This window comes from Dreissena polymorpha, chromosome 2 (assembly GCF_020536995.1).
Source record: "Dreissena polymorpha isolate Duluth1 chromosome 2, UMN_Dpol_1.0, whole genome shotgun sequence".
NCBI lineage: Eukaryota > Metazoa > Mollusca > Bivalvia > Myida > Dreissenidae > Dreissena > Dreissena polymorpha.
This window is the reverse complement of record NC_068356.1, coordinates 145,736,681-145,752,966: the sequence shown is the minus strand read 5'-3', so window position 1 is coordinate 145,752,966 and position 16,286 is coordinate 145,736,681. Positions and strand designations below refer to the sequence as shown.

Here is a 16,286-nt window from a genome sequence, read left to right as displayed (position 1 = left end):
TAAATGTAAAGGTAACTGATAATATTTGTAAATGGATAAAAAATATACTCTTTTTTTATACAAAGTATGAGTTATATGATATTAAATTTAAAGAAAGAAATTAAAACTACCGAATATCCAAGTTGTCTCTATTTAATTTTCCATCATTTCCGGCTGACACAGCTTTGAGAATTCTCTCTTCAGCCTCTTCATATAGATTGATGAGGTTTCTCTTTGAGTGCTCTGTCAGTGTAAGATGGACAGTGTTCAGCTTTGTCAGCAACTGAAAATATGCATTCAGATTGTTAAAAAGCAAAACTAATACAGTACAGATATATTTTTTAACATTAAAGGGGCATATATATTGACAGCTAATTCTGTATCATATTTGCAGGAAAAAGTATTGTTTAAAAAGTATTTACTATACGTTTGCTTAATTTCAAACATATCTGAAAAATTTGTATTTTAAGAATTGTAAAAAGTTGTCCACTGATCACTTGTCGCGGACACAAGAAAATCCCAGTAAGCAGTAAAATACTTGTGAATGAAATGTACTTTAGCATACTGCTATATGCATGCTCACTGACAATAATAGACAAAATAATAACAAAACATCTGTGTAAAAATATGCACCGTGGGGCATAAGTTAAAGCTCAATTGGGACATTATTAGAAATAATCTTTTGTGAAGTTTTAGATATATTTCTAAAATTAGTTTGTCAATAAAGTATTGTTCCTCGTGATTTTGTATTCCTGTAACTGGGGCATTGTGTTTTTGAATATCTGCTTTTTAGGTAAATAGCTTCGATATGCCTCTGTAATGTTGTTACTGTTTTAACTGTTGATGAAAAACATAAAATGTTTCTAATATGATATAGATTATGCATCATCTCATTATCATAAACACAAGGGTATGGATAATACAGTATGCAAACAGCTAATATTTATGAATGTACAAGAATAATGTATTAGTAAATTAAGTGAATGAGTCTTAATGAACTATTAATGTTTTAATGTTGTAACATAAGTACAGGGTTTGTAAAGCTATTTAGAGAAATTATGTATATTAACATAAGGAAACATTACAATTTATTTTTATATGCAAATTATAATAATTTCTCTTAAACTACATGTATTCATTAGAATTAAAAACCTTTAATTCTTTGACACTTAAATTTTGCCTGACGCTTCTAATTTTTTTTTTTTAAGTTACAAATAATAGTATCTTTAAAACATAAATATTCAAACCCCCAAGTGAACAACCTGATAAAGTTCATGATATTTCTTCAGGAAAACTAGTCTACAAGAACTTTAACAAGAGGCCCCAGAGGGCCTGTGTCGCTAACCTGAATAAATTAATGCAATATAAAGTTTAAGTCTCACTGGCAGAAAGCCCTAGGACTTTCAGTTTCTTTTGAGAAGGAAATGTTTTTAGGATTTTACAGTATAAATATGAGGAAAACATTTTGGCCACCAGGGCGGGGCTAAATTTGACATCACAGTCATAATTTGAACAATCATGGTAGACATCTACCAGATAGTGTTTCATGCCAAATATCTAGGCTCTAAGCCTTGCAGTTTCATGGAAGATCTCGAAATTGTTGATATATACATGTAGGAAAAACATTAACAACCAGGGCGGGCTTATTTTGATCCCAGTTTTGATCCAATCTTTGTGGAGACCTACTACACCATGTTTCATGCCAAACATCTAAGCTCTAGGCCTTGTGGAGTAAGAGAAAAAAAATAAGTTTTTATTTTTAAAATATATTTTTAGCTCTGTTGACCAACTTATGCAGCAGACAGAACAATTTAAAAAACTGTAAGAGAGTCATCCCAGGATCATTCCTGTGAGGTTTCAATAAATTCTGGGTAGCAGTTAAGGAGGAGAGGTTGGTAAAAAGATAATGGCACTGACAGACAGATGACAGACAAAACAGTATCCTTAAAGCTCTCCATGAGCATAATTATTATTCCACGTTGAGCTAAAACTGCAACATAATAAAACATAACAAGAGCTGTCAGGAGACAGCGCGCTCGACAATTCGATAGCTTGACAGTATAATGTAAGCTGTCATGGGGAAATTGTTTATATTCAATAATGTTAAGATAATATAGTCATATTCTAAGTGGAAGAGGGCCATAATTGAAACATATTGATCGCTTCTGTTTTAAATTAGTTGTACTTTATAGACGATTCTGAGTTCAGGTATATTTTCCACAAGCTGTTAAACATTTGTAAGACATAAAACAAAGTAATAAGATTTTATTTCTGAATTCAAGTTTGATAGCAATAGCTTGGGTGGGATGGTCCTTCAAATATGAAATAAATATTTGTGTTTTTTTAACATGTTTCAAAAAAAATTCTTTTCGGGTGGAGGGTTGGAGAGGGGGGTGGTCATTTATTAGATTATCTTTTTTAAAAAAGAAAAAAAAAAGGAAAAAAAATATTTGGGGGGATCTAGGGTGGGGCTGGGGGATGGTTTGGGTGGAGTCCATTGTGGTATGTCAGGTAAGTGTTGTTTTGTCAAAGTATGAATCCAATCTGATTGTAAATAAAGAGATAATGGCACTTTAAGCAAAATTTATTAATTTGACCTTGGGAGTCAAGGTCATTCAAAAGGTCAAGGTCAAATTCAACTTGCCAGGCACAGTACCATCATGATAATAAGAAAGTATTTGAAGTTTGAAAGCAATAGCCTTTATACTTAAGAAGTAAAGTGGATCTAAACACAAAATTTAACAAAATATTCAAAGTGCCTAATTTAAAAACGGGCCATAATACTATTAAAATACCAACACGAGTTATGCAACTTTTCCTGTACAGTCCCCTTATGATAGTTAGGGAGTGTTCCAAGTCTGAAAGCAATTATAGCCAAGATACTTTAGGAGTAAAATGGACCAACACACAAAACTTGCCCAAATGTTCAATTATCTAAGTATAAAAAGGGCCATAATTCTGTCAAAATGCCAGTCAGAGTAACATAACTTTGCCTGCACAGTTCCCTTACTATAGTTTGTAAGTGTTGCAACTATGAAAGCAATAGCTTTGATACTTTAGGAATAAAGTGGACCTAAACACAAAATTTCAATTTTCTAAGAGAAAAAATGGTCATAATCGTTACACAATTCTCACGTTATGCCAGAGCATGTTCGTGTATTAAAGATTTTAATGATCGTAATCTAATATTAACTAAAAAATTGCTAAAACAAGGCTTTTTGTATCATAACCTAAGAAATAAATTTGCTAGATTTTACTCTAAGTATGGTGATTTAATTTCAAAATATAATGTTTCTTTAAAATGGCATTTAAATAATGGAATCTCCCATCCATCATTTTACGGAGATGTTTTGAAGCGTGTCCGCAAATTAAAATATGTTAAACCAAATGTTCATATTAAACTTTTCAATTTAATTAACTTGTTTTTATCAAAAGGATACGATGCTTATGTACTTAAAAAGACGTGTTTGATGTTTTCGATTCACTATATCTTTCTTCCCTTAAAATTTGGAATCATTAGTGATATTATAGGCATTTTTCACTGTTGATTAAAATTGTGTCATTGTGTCGTATGAACAAATCTGCATGAATACTACATTATAGGCATTTTTCACTGTTGAATAAAATTGTGTCATTGTGTCGTATGAACAAATCTGCATGTAAACTACATTTGGACTCAATTCGTACATCAAATCATTTCTGTCTTCAGTTGTCAAAACACCTATATACTGTTTAATTCCAATAATGTCGCTTTAATGGAATTACCATTTTTATTCATTTGCTTCTTAATATTATATCACCTTAACTTGTTTTATTAGTAGCACAGCTCCATTAATATTTTTATTTAGTACTGCCCTTGGAATTTGTTCACGTCATTATGTCATTATGGATTTTTGTGACGTCATACGACCGACTTTCCCAGTTGTAATCTACATGCATAGGTCATTGGGTTTATAACGTTCCATTTTATTTATATTTTCTCTCTGATAGGCGTTTCTTGTTTGATTTAATTATTTTTAATTTGTTTAGCAGTCACATAAACAACCAAGCTATGTAATATGGAATTTTTACACCCATTATTGCTGCTTCTTCCTGTATTTGCGCGATGATTATCTGAGATATTAACTATATGATTCTATATTCTCAAATCTTTTCTATAAAGAAGGAATGTAGTTGACAATTGTTAATAGTTTTATTTGATCGTTTGTCAAAAAGTTGTAATTCTGTTACTCTTGTATCTTCAATGCAATTGAGTAATAAAATAGTAATTAAATTGAATGCGTTTTAATTCCCTTTTATTATTGTTTAATTTGAGTTACAATGCTATGACGTTAAATTTTATTTACACTTAAATGTATTATGAATATTGCTGGGCCAAGTGTGAGGTTGAGCGCTCTATAACCAGGTTTAAACCCCCAATGCTTTGCATTGACCGTTCCAAGGCGGTGACCCCAGCTTTATTCATATTTTGTGTTTATGTTGGTTTGTATTGTGCTGTATTGTGCTGTTTTGTACTGTTAGGGCAATCGGTCACTTGCCTTAAATAAAGGACCAACTAATTGTTTTTAATGAAAATTCAATACTGCTCCAGCAGCTGGAGTTTCACTTCTTTATATTGATACAGTTGTCTGGTCTTGTTTATAGATTTGGGTCATGCTGGTAAAGAATTATGCAAAATATGAAAGCAATATGTCAAGAGACATAGAAAATATTTGAGGTGGTACGCAAACTTTGACATAGATTTATCAATAATATTCATATTGTAAGTGAAAAAAGGGCCATAATTCTTACAAAATGCTTGATACAGTGTCTGCTCTTGTTTATAGTTTGGGTTCATGTTGTTTAAGAAGTATTCACAATATAAAAGCAACATGTCAAGGCACATAGAAAATATTTGAGGTGGTACGCAAACTTTAACATTTGCACGCTAGCGTCGACGCCGGGGTGAGTAGGAAAGCTCCACTATATGAACATATATTTTATATATATATATATATATATATATATATATATATATATATATATATATATATATATAGTCGAGCTAAAAACAAAGATTTTAAAACAAAAACAACTTCATGCAATAGAAATAGTATAATATACAGAGTTTGCTATATGCATAATTCAATACATGTGAAGAATTTCTTTCCAAAAAGCTGTTCTATATCAAAGGATAAAAACACCACTTCTTTTTTTAATGAAATGCATGCAGGATGTTCTACTTTTTTATTAAATAACCCTTTGCATGCTGGGAAATTTGTCGTCTGCTAAAATGTAGTCTGCTGAATTTCTAAAATTAGCATTTTCTTTGATTTTTTTTCAAAGAATACTATCAGAATAGCAAACAGTTTGGATCCTGATGAGACGCCATGTTCTGTGGCGTCTCATCTGGATCCAAACTGTTTGCACAGTCCTTCAAAATTCGGTTCCCGCACTGAAAGAGTTAAATGAGGCATTGTATAATGTCTTTAACATTATAAAAAATGGGTGGAATGCAGACACATGCAGTAAACTTTCTACATGTTGCAAGGGTAAAAGTTCTAAGCATTTTTAACTGTTCTTCCTTAGTTTGTCCTTTTTTTTCTGAATAGATTTGTTATAGTATGCAAAAAAAGAAATTACATCATCATTATAACTTTTAAAATTGTAATGCAAAATTGCCAACTCTTACCCTTGGTCATATCAACATTCATTAACAATTTTTCAATATTTTAACATGTACCCTATTATCTGCACTGTATGCAAGAGCAACTATTGAGAACAATCGTTGTATACCAGAAACTTTGTTGTTTCGGCTGTGTAATATCATACCATATACTGTTGCCAGTGTTGCAATTTTTGAAACAGGGTCTTGAATTTTACTGAAGGCTATTAACAATGACTGAAAAAGTAAAGGCAAGTCTTACTAAATTCAATGACAGCCCTATTGAACAAATGTTTATCCGTCATAATTATTGACCCACTTGGAAACAAAACACTATGTTTATTTGCAACTGAGTTCATTTGATTCTCAATAAGTGTTAAATTTTCAGAAATCTCAGGATTTTTAACAATGATTTCTGCATCAGTTTGAAAATTCTCATTCTCATTGAGTTCTTCAACAGAATGTTTTGCATTGCCGTGCTCATCTCCAAATGAAATTCGTTTTCTGCTTCTTTTGTCACCAGTGCTGAGTGATGATGATTCTGTTTTTAAGTTTCATAAAACAAATCATCAAAATGTTAGTTAAATATGCATGATATCAACAAGCCCATAACATGGTACATTGTAAAGCATAAAGCATACTGAATGTTCTGTATCTCTGACTATTAGAATACACAAACAGTAAGCAGTAAGTTTATAATATATGTATGTAAGTTAATTTAAATCATTAAAAAAATAAACAGCATCAAATATCCACCGTGGTAATGTGTACTGACAGTACCGGAAATTAAATGGTGTAAAATCTACTGTTTTGATTTGGGTATAAAGATATATATCTTGAAATATGAAATAAATGTAAAGCATGAAAAGTAAATATGTCAATAATTAGCGGAAACCATGACGATTTGCCCAAATGTTGGTCATGTACTTAATCAAATACAAAGCTTCTATTAATTAAGACTAATACATAATTTATAATCATACAATGCAGTCTTTAATAGAAATCAAGGACCAACTAATTGTATATAATGAGAATACAATACTACTCCAGCAGCTGGAGTTTCAATTCTTTATATTGTACACTTGATTAGGAATAACTTTCAATGTCTACAGATTATTAATTTATAGAAGTTGGAAGATTATGTGTCCAAGTGGATGAAACTCATTATCAGTTATTTTTCTGCCCAGGAACATGTATTTAATGCCTGGCTATCTTAACACCAAAGTTTGTTTGATTTGAAAATGAAACACCTCTGTGATTACTGCAAAGTCTCTAGTTATAAATAGAACACTTTTTTATATTTATTTTCCAATAAGTCTTTTATTATAAATTAGGATTGCTCTGATGCTCGTTGAAGGGAATAATGGTATTATCATAGTAATATCCTTGTTTGAACTTGGTTACATATACATATATGCTACACTGTAGCATTCAATTTTCAAGGAATGATATTGGATTTTTTTTTCTTAAAAGATGATTGGCATAGGACAAGTGTCATGGAATAAGGTATGCGCCAATAAATAAAGTCAAGGCACGATGCTAAACAAATTTTGGTCTGAAAAATAAATTTTAAAGGTGAAAGTAAAAAAAAAATAATACAAAATAGAGGTTGTAACTTGTGTATTGTCTATTAAGAATATATCAAGATAATTATTCAGCTGCATCATTTTATGTTATTTAAATAAATGCTGATATTATTACATGTGTAAGTGCAATCTAATCTACTTTTAGTGACAACATTAATTTATATTTGTATTTTAAAAATGCAACTATTTTAACTTGCGATGCTTTAATGAATAAAACTCTGCAAGTCAGATGCGTCGCCAGACAAAAGATTAAGAGCCAACAATAAAACTGTTTATTAGTTCTTTGTTTCTTTATAATCATTGTTGTTTTGTTGCAGTGTTCATGACAACTTTAAATACCTGTCAGTCATTTGGTCTGACAGAATTTGTCAGTCTGAACAAATCATTGTCAGTAAAACAAAGTTAAAGCAAATAAATTTCTAAAATTGCTAAATACTATATTGCTAAACTGTTATGAATAATTTTTATTGTATAAAACTTTTACGTTGTAGTATGTTTCTATTGATGCATCTGTACATGACTTTTAAAGGATTATTTATGAACAAAAGATAAATTTGCTTCAGATTTTCTAGTCAGTCTACAGGGAACATGACTGACAACGCCGAAGAGTCACCCCTTCAGGTTGCCTTTTCATTATGCATTTTTGAATACAGTGTAATCTATAGTACTCTTATACATTACAATTACCTGTCAATTTTAGTTGTTTCAGCTTCTCCACTGACAACAGTATCTGGTCGGAGACCTTTTGTCTTGGAGAAAGGAGGCCGCGCTTCGTTCGTTTGACATTTTGAATGATTTGCCTCACGTTTTCATATAGGAGTTCAGTTTTTGTATTTAAATTTGTAATATAGTCAATACAATCACAGCACAGAAACAGATGATTTAATATGATCTCAATGTCAATACTGGTATCTTTTACTTTTATCAAGTTTGTTAATATATTGTGAGAATTTGCAGATCTACATTTATTATTATTTAAACAATGCAATCTTAATACTGACGAGCTACAAAAGACGCATTTTATTTTATCTTGTTTACATGGTGTTTGAATGGTTGAGGCCGCCATCTTGTTTTCAAAAGTAGTTTCAAATCCAATATGACGGCCGCCTACGTACATCACAGAGACGGTGTGGTGTAGCCCACTGTCCGATGCGTTCAGATTGGCAATCTCCACGCAGAGTTGTCGTTCCTTGCTCTCACATACAACTCTTCGAAAGGCTCAGCCCTCAATTTTGTCTATAAAATAGATAAAACCGAACAAACGCATTCAACGTATATTTGATTGGATATTTAAGATCGCATGCATTAAATTAAGAAATATGACTTTTAAATGTACGATAAATCGTGCAAAAACTTGCGAGTTTTAATGCAACTCTTTGGAACTAATTTATTGCCGATTTACGCAGATGGAATCATTCCATGCACTTCACAAATGTAAACAATTGAACATAATTTTTTGAGTGACTTTAGGAATTGCTTCGACGTGTGTATGTATGTTGGTTTCTTAACATAAAAAAACCATATCAATTTTATAATAATGAATTAAGACTGATATAAGATATCATGGTATGAGACGGTTTTCTTTAATGCAGTGAATGCAATTTAACCGTCGTGCAAGAGATTGTTTAGTATTCTGTAACCTCAATGATGAACGCTTGGAATTATCATGACATAAATGAGACGCTTTCATAACAATAGTCCGTTCTGAGCCCAACACAGAGGTCAATGTAATGTAACCGTCGTGCAAGAGATTGTCAGATTGGTTGTTGTGAAATATAATTATCTCCCTTGAATCACACAAATACTCATAATTTCACTGTATCTTCTAGATCCAACGTATTTCCGCTTTGTCTCTTACATAGTGTTAGGGTAGTTTATGAATCCTTATCGGATCCTACCCAAATACAACTATGAGTTTATGTTTGTAATAAATGTTCATGCAACTGTCCCTTCTGTGTATGTAAAACTGTTCCAACATTGGAAGATGTGTTGCGGTAAATGTATGGAGTATATAACTGTGAATGAACTATCTTTTTTGGGGATGGGGATTTCACAGTATGTCTGCTTCATTCTGCACCGTTGCTAGGCGCACACGCCGAAGTCTCCAATAGGAATATGTTTGTCTGTCTGTTTGTATGTCTGTGTATCTGGTTGTTCACGCATATCTTTCTCCATATATCGAGGAGTGAACGGAGGACTGTTGTAACTCATATTAAATAAAGAAGGAGATACTGCAGTTTTCCGTTCAGCACTCGATATATAAACAATCGACTGTGAACGAGTATCTATTAATAGATCCCAGAAAACGGAAATAACGTTGTTGTGAAATATAATAATCTCCCTTGAATCACACAAATATTCATAATTTCACTGTATCTTCTAGATCCAACGTATTTTCGCTGTGTTAGGGTAGTTTATGAATCCTTATCGGATCCTACCCAAATACAACTATGATTTGTGGCTGGGAACGAGACTTGGACCCCTTCGGCGCTGACGTCGTTAACGAGAAAAAACGTTACAAAGTTGTGACAACTTTTTCGCGTAATTTTTACACGTTTTTACTGTGATATATATCTGATTTATTTTATTTATTTTCCGAAACAATCTATTTAGTACCCAATGAGTGATTATGTTACGTTTTTTTTACGAAAATATTAGTATAGTTTAACCATAGCTGAATTATAACCCATCGTAAACTACGGCACCGTGTGACTGCATCAATTAGCTACTGGATAAACTTCCTGCTTACAAAAAAGTTAGTTGTTCTTTCTTTTTTGTTGTATTTCCGTCAAATAATGTGAAATTGGTTGGCAAAGGATGTATCCCATATTCATTGAACTACGTCTAGTGTTTATTGCCACTGTTAAGATTGGTTTGGCTTTACGATTCATGATTATATGCGATAATTGGAATTTTCACTGGGAAGTTGTCAAAAAATGTCGTTTGGTTTTGATACAATGACAGTTATGTGAAGTTTTCATATGAATGATGAGCCACACTAGTGAACTTTATTTCCAACAATCTTTCGTTCCATACGAATTGTCACGGACTGATGACGTATTTTTAAATGAACTTGTTCAAGATAAATTGTTGATCAGTTATACCACATTAGTGATGAATCGTTTGCAAAATCAAAAAGAAGCAGAAATTATTTCAAATTTCACGCGTAAAACATGACAATGTAGTGTCTTTTATGGAAGTGAACCATGTTCAACAATAGTTGGTGTTGATAATCTGCTTGAAAATAGGACCCAATGCAAGGAACTTTCTTCAAGAGAAAAAGAACTGGTAGTTAAATCCCAACTTTGTTCCCCACTCCCGCTGAACTACGTTACAATGAGAGGTGCGCCTGAACGACAACACGATACGGCGTCATAACTACAACGGTTACGGCGTCTTGACGTGTCACTTCTTTATATTGACATTTATAGGCATACACACGCGTTGACAAGGTAAAGTCTTTGTTTAAACTTACAAGTAAAAAGGGATATGGCATTTATTTCCATTTAGGCCTAAATTAAAATTGAGTTTGTTTGCCCTTTACCGACCGACCCACTTTTTACCCCCCGACCCAAAAAATTTTATTGCGATTTCCGAAAACTTATTTTTTTTATTTTCGTTTTTTTCGACGATGAAAAAAGAGCCGAAAGCAATATTTATTCATGCGCGTATTTATATCCCTGTCTATTATTATCGCCCCTGACCGATCTAGGTCGCTCCGATGGTTGGAATTTCATACGCCCCAGAATAGACAGTAATGCAAGCGTCTATAACCAGCATCGCGATCGGCGGTGTTCCGTGAAAATGGCCGAACGACATCATACTTAACCATTGGTTTGCGAAAGTAGTCGAACATATACGAGTTTACGTTCGTTGTACACATGTTGTTAACGTGATCCAAGATGGCCGACAATTAAAAGAAATAACGATGCTCAGCGAGAACAAATAACTATCGAATTTACGACGGACATCATATAATTAGTATCGATTAATGAAAAGAGCGTGTCATTCTACGATTGAGCATAGGTTTTAGATACAAATAAAACTCTCTTTTTTTGCAAATGTATGAACTGAATGTCACAGAACAAGTGATGAAGTGTTTGAAAATTGGAATGCAGTCTACTCGCAAAGAAAAATGCATCTAACAGTTACAGGATTTTTTTGTCGAAAATGCAAAATAAAAGACAAACATTTGATTTATATGCAAGTGGATCTGTGTTTAATCAGATTCATGTGCATATTCTGCTTTATTATGTTTGCCACACTGAACAGTTTACTGTAATGGCATGTTAGTGAAATGGATATGTAAAGGTAAACTTATTTAATTTATTAATGTCTCTTAGCTAAATACATCGACAACACACAAGTTTATATGTTTAAAGCGTTAGTATATCCACAAACTGAAACTAACACCCACTGTCCTACAGTGGGACTAACCACCCTCTCCCCCGTTGCGCCTACACCGAAAGGTCCTGCAACGTACCTATCCAGATCCAGAATTTATTTCCCCAAATCAAGTTTTCATGCTTATGTTAGTTGCAATAATACAACTCCCAGCTATTGACCCTCTGAGCTGTACGTATGTACTCATAAAAGCTCAGAGCATTCAAGAAGAAATAATGCTTTATAATAATGTTCAGTTTGCACTTTTATGAATTTACTTTTCCATGCTGAGACTATGCACTAACCGGTCAAACACTTAAAATTGAGGCCTGTAAAAACTTCAACAGGCCTGTGAATTGTTTCTCCTGGTAGGCAAGTCTGGCCTGTAAAATGTGATGGTCTTTCGCCACGTCTGAATTTTTCCATTAAAGGCTTTGGGCTGTCTTTCTACACTCCTTCAATGCTTGTTGCATGCTAATTAAGCCCAATTTAAGGGAAAGGTTTAAGTTAAAAATAAAAGCTGTCTGGCTGTTAAATAATTACAAATGCATTTGAGCAATTAAAGTCATATAATGAACAAATATTTGATGTAATAAATAACACACAAGCATGCATTTGATATTAATATATGCAAGAAACAGCAAACAAGATAATGTTAAGCTACATAGGGCTTCGTACACTGCAACAGTGCTTTAATAAAAGTGTTTTAAATATTCATAGACTATTAGTGTATTAAAAATATAATTTCTCAAATAAAATAAAATAATTTTCCTACCTACCTACCCACCTGTAAAATTTAGGGTCGGTAAAGGGCAAACCAACAATAGTTTAATTGTGGCCTCACTAAATCAAAAAACAAGCTCACATTCACTCCACATAACAAAATGATTTACAAATGATAACTTAAGAACACTGACCCCTAAAATCAAGAAGCTTCATACATACATTGATCATGACTCACCAATGACCCCTGCTCGTCACTAGGTCAAAGGTGAGAGTCACAGTGATTCAAAATACAATATTTAGTTTTCAAATGATAACTAAAAAACACTTTTACCTAGGATAAAGACTTCATAGGTACATTGATTATGATTATAAAAATACCCCTTTTGAGTTTCAAATCATTACATCAAAGATCAACATCACAGTGACTCAAAACAATAAAATTGTTTCTTGATATTTACTGACAATGCTTACGCCTTGATTCATGATCTTCATAGTTACATTGATCATGACTAGCAGATGACCAATATAATGTTCAAGTCACTAGGTCAAACGTCTTAATAACAATGACTCAACACGGTGAAATGGTGTCCAGATGACAACTCAAGAAACCAAGGTCAAAAGTCAAAGTCACAATGACTAATATATTCATATTCACACAATGGCTGCCATTACAACTGACAGCTCATATGCAGGCATGCATGTTTTACAAACAGCCCAATACATTTGGTAATAGTTTAATGAACACACTCTTGTCAGGTAAGCGAACTAGGGCCATCTTGGCCCTCTTACTAATTTATATAATGTTTTGGCTATTGCATTGTGTTTTTCTAGGCTGCAGAAATATTTAGATGGCTTTTCACCTTGTAAAGTCCATTAAAGTTTGGATCTGAGCATACTTCCTTTTAAAATTGCATTCTGAATATTATTTATTTAAGTTTTTAAACGTTCTAGTTATGAGACGTTTTCTTCCAGCTCTTTTATTCTTGTCAGTAATTTGCTTTCTGTAAGTTCACTTTCCTTTTTTTTATAAGAACCATATGCAATAGATTTTTCCCCTTAATTCTATGAGCAGAGTTTCTAAAAAAAGTTGATCAGTTATTGTAAACTGTAATTCACAGTCTGGAATTTCCTTTATAGTTTGATATTTATAAATTGGTAGAGCATATTGAAGTTTAATATCATCATTGTTTTTGTTTATTTTCTGTACATATTCAATGTCTGACAGCAGAGAGTTAATATGTTTCCCAAGACCATTTTATTATGGGAACACCAATCGTTACACATCAAATTTGCTGGTTTGTATGATCCTCAACTATCCTCCTTAATGAACAATGCCCACTTGGTGAATTAATATTTTTTCTCCTGTAACAAATATGATAGTTTGCCCCTATTTTAAGTCCTTTATTAAGCATTCATCCCAGTGCACCAAGTAAATAAAACCGCAACTCAATTGCTTAAAATATGTAAATTAAACCCCCCCCCACCTAATATCAAAGTATCCGGAAATACATAGTTCAAAATACACATTAACATAAATAACAAGATGTGTATGTGAAACATTATGTACCATTCATATATTTGACCTTTGACCTTGAAGAATGACCTTGACCTTTCACCACTCAAAATGTGCAGCTCTATGAGATACACATGCATACCATATATCAAGTTGCTATCTTCAATATTGAAAAAGTTATGGCCAATGTTAAAGTTTGACGCAAACCAAAAAACAGGGCAAAATAATATGTCCTCCGGTATAGACTGGGGGGGGGGCGGACATAAAAATATGACACTAATTAAAAGCATGTTATAAAAATGAACTAGACGAGTCGTTCTCTGATTGTTAGTGTTTGCATTAATTGTATAACAGACATCGCTTGTATCTAATAACAAAATTAAAAACACGCAATGAAGTAAACCCCATTGTAAGCCCCAAAAAGGAACTCTGAAAATTGATTAATTCATATTTATCTGAGCAAAACAAAATTAATATAACAACTGTCCGAATAACTACATTACATCGTTTTAAATGATGTTACAAGTAAAATAACAACAATATAAAAATAATTATTCTGCAGTTACGTCATCCACACTATACACCAACGTGTAAGAAAATATCAAGCACCAACGATAACTGTACACACACACACCCTGATTCAGAAAACGTAGCATGTACGTTATACAAAAAAACAATCAAAACAAAAACCAGCTTTTCTCGTTCAGTCGGCACTACATACACGTGTTGCACACATTTATTCATATTATAAACAATATACACTGATTACTTTCAAATACAGCTGGAAATATTTACTTCCTCGGGAAGTTTTCTTCCGTTAAAAAAGCACGTGGTAGACTACGTCAGCACAGCCATGTTTAAAAGTATAAACAATTTAGATTTACCCATACAATTATTTGTTCATTCCCAACTGCAAATTGAATCGTATGGTTGTGAGATATGGGATTATGAACATAAAGGTGTTATTGAAAAAGTTCAACCTCTTGTCCAGAATATCTAAAGCAAAACTCACAGTTCCGAAATATATATACACTGAGGGAGATCGATATCATATGGAAATATTTATTAAAAGACACATGGTCATTCTTTTAAACAATGCGGTTTTTGTAAACAAACAAACATCATTAAATATCTCACTTCAAGTAACATTACTATTCAAAATCAATGAAAATTTCGTACAATTGTTCGTTAAATAAACTTACCCAATTAAAAATCAGTGTTCCTTATGGCAATTGCCGAAATCTCAACGCCAGATGTGGTCTGGTAAAATAGATGTTTGGAGATACAAAATGCTCGTTTTTATTATTGTTTTGCATATCTATTCATACGACACATGAACACTAACATGGTGTTCGTGTGTCGTATGAAAAGATATATTCGCGGGAATTAATTGTGGCCACAAATCAATTAAAACGAGCATTTTGTATCTACAAAAATCTATGTAATAATGCCACATATATCGTTGAAATTTTGGCTATTGCTACAAGAAACACTGATTGTTAAGGTGTTAACTTTATTTTACGAAATACTTAACGAAAATTTTCGTTGATTTTGAGCGTTATAGAGACTTTAATGGTCATATACACATTTGATAATATTCCCAATAATTAATTGGCACAATGTAACCTACAACACGGTTTCCTCGCGGTACTTATGGAATATTCATGTGCGTCTAGAAACGATCTTCATATATTAGATACAAGTCGTAAAAAAATACATATGACTGAACTTATATTGATAATGGACTTTGTATGACGAAAATCCTTTTATTTTAAGTGCGGTAGCAGCATAAGAACACCGCTCTCCGCCATTGTTATTTATTTTTGTGGCGGGTTGATCCGCGGTAAATAGGCTAAACAGCACTTATATTAAAGGAAACATGAATAAACAAAGATCTGACATATCATTCAAAAGAAAGATCAATTACGTTATTAAAGCGAGATTATTCGATTTTGTCAAATATTTATGAATTTATATTAAATGTGTAAAAAAACTTATTTTACATATATTTCAATATAACTTGAAATTAAAGTTAAGAACATTTGACGAAAAATGCGACATAAGCCATATATTTAATTTTGAAATAAAAAATGTCTGTACAGTCGAATTTGCCAGCATGATGCATGTGGGATGTGACTCTAAATTTAGTTTTAGTTCAGATTCGTTCATACGACACAATTTTGTTTAATTTTAATTTCCTGCAACGATATATATACAAACACACGAACACTTACTCCGATCCTAATAAAAAGACGAATGCTTCGATTATTGTAGGAAAATATGTACGAAATATCTTCGTCACATTCGGCTCGGGGCGCTAATTTGTCTTTGCTGCATTTTATGATATTCGTCTTCAATGTATATTTTGTCCTACCTTTTTTGTGTTATTGTAACATATTTTTATCAATATATGACAGTTTAAAACGAAAATCAGCGCAGTTACCTAAATGTACCT

The 16,286-nt window shown here is 32.5% G+C and overlaps 1 pseudogene; it reads right to left on the bottom strand.

The window, feature by feature from the left end:
• Positions 1-16,286, bottom strand: part of LOC127870159 (uncharacterized) — a 43,713-nt pseudogene that overhangs the window by 4,791 nt on the left and 22,636 nt on the right.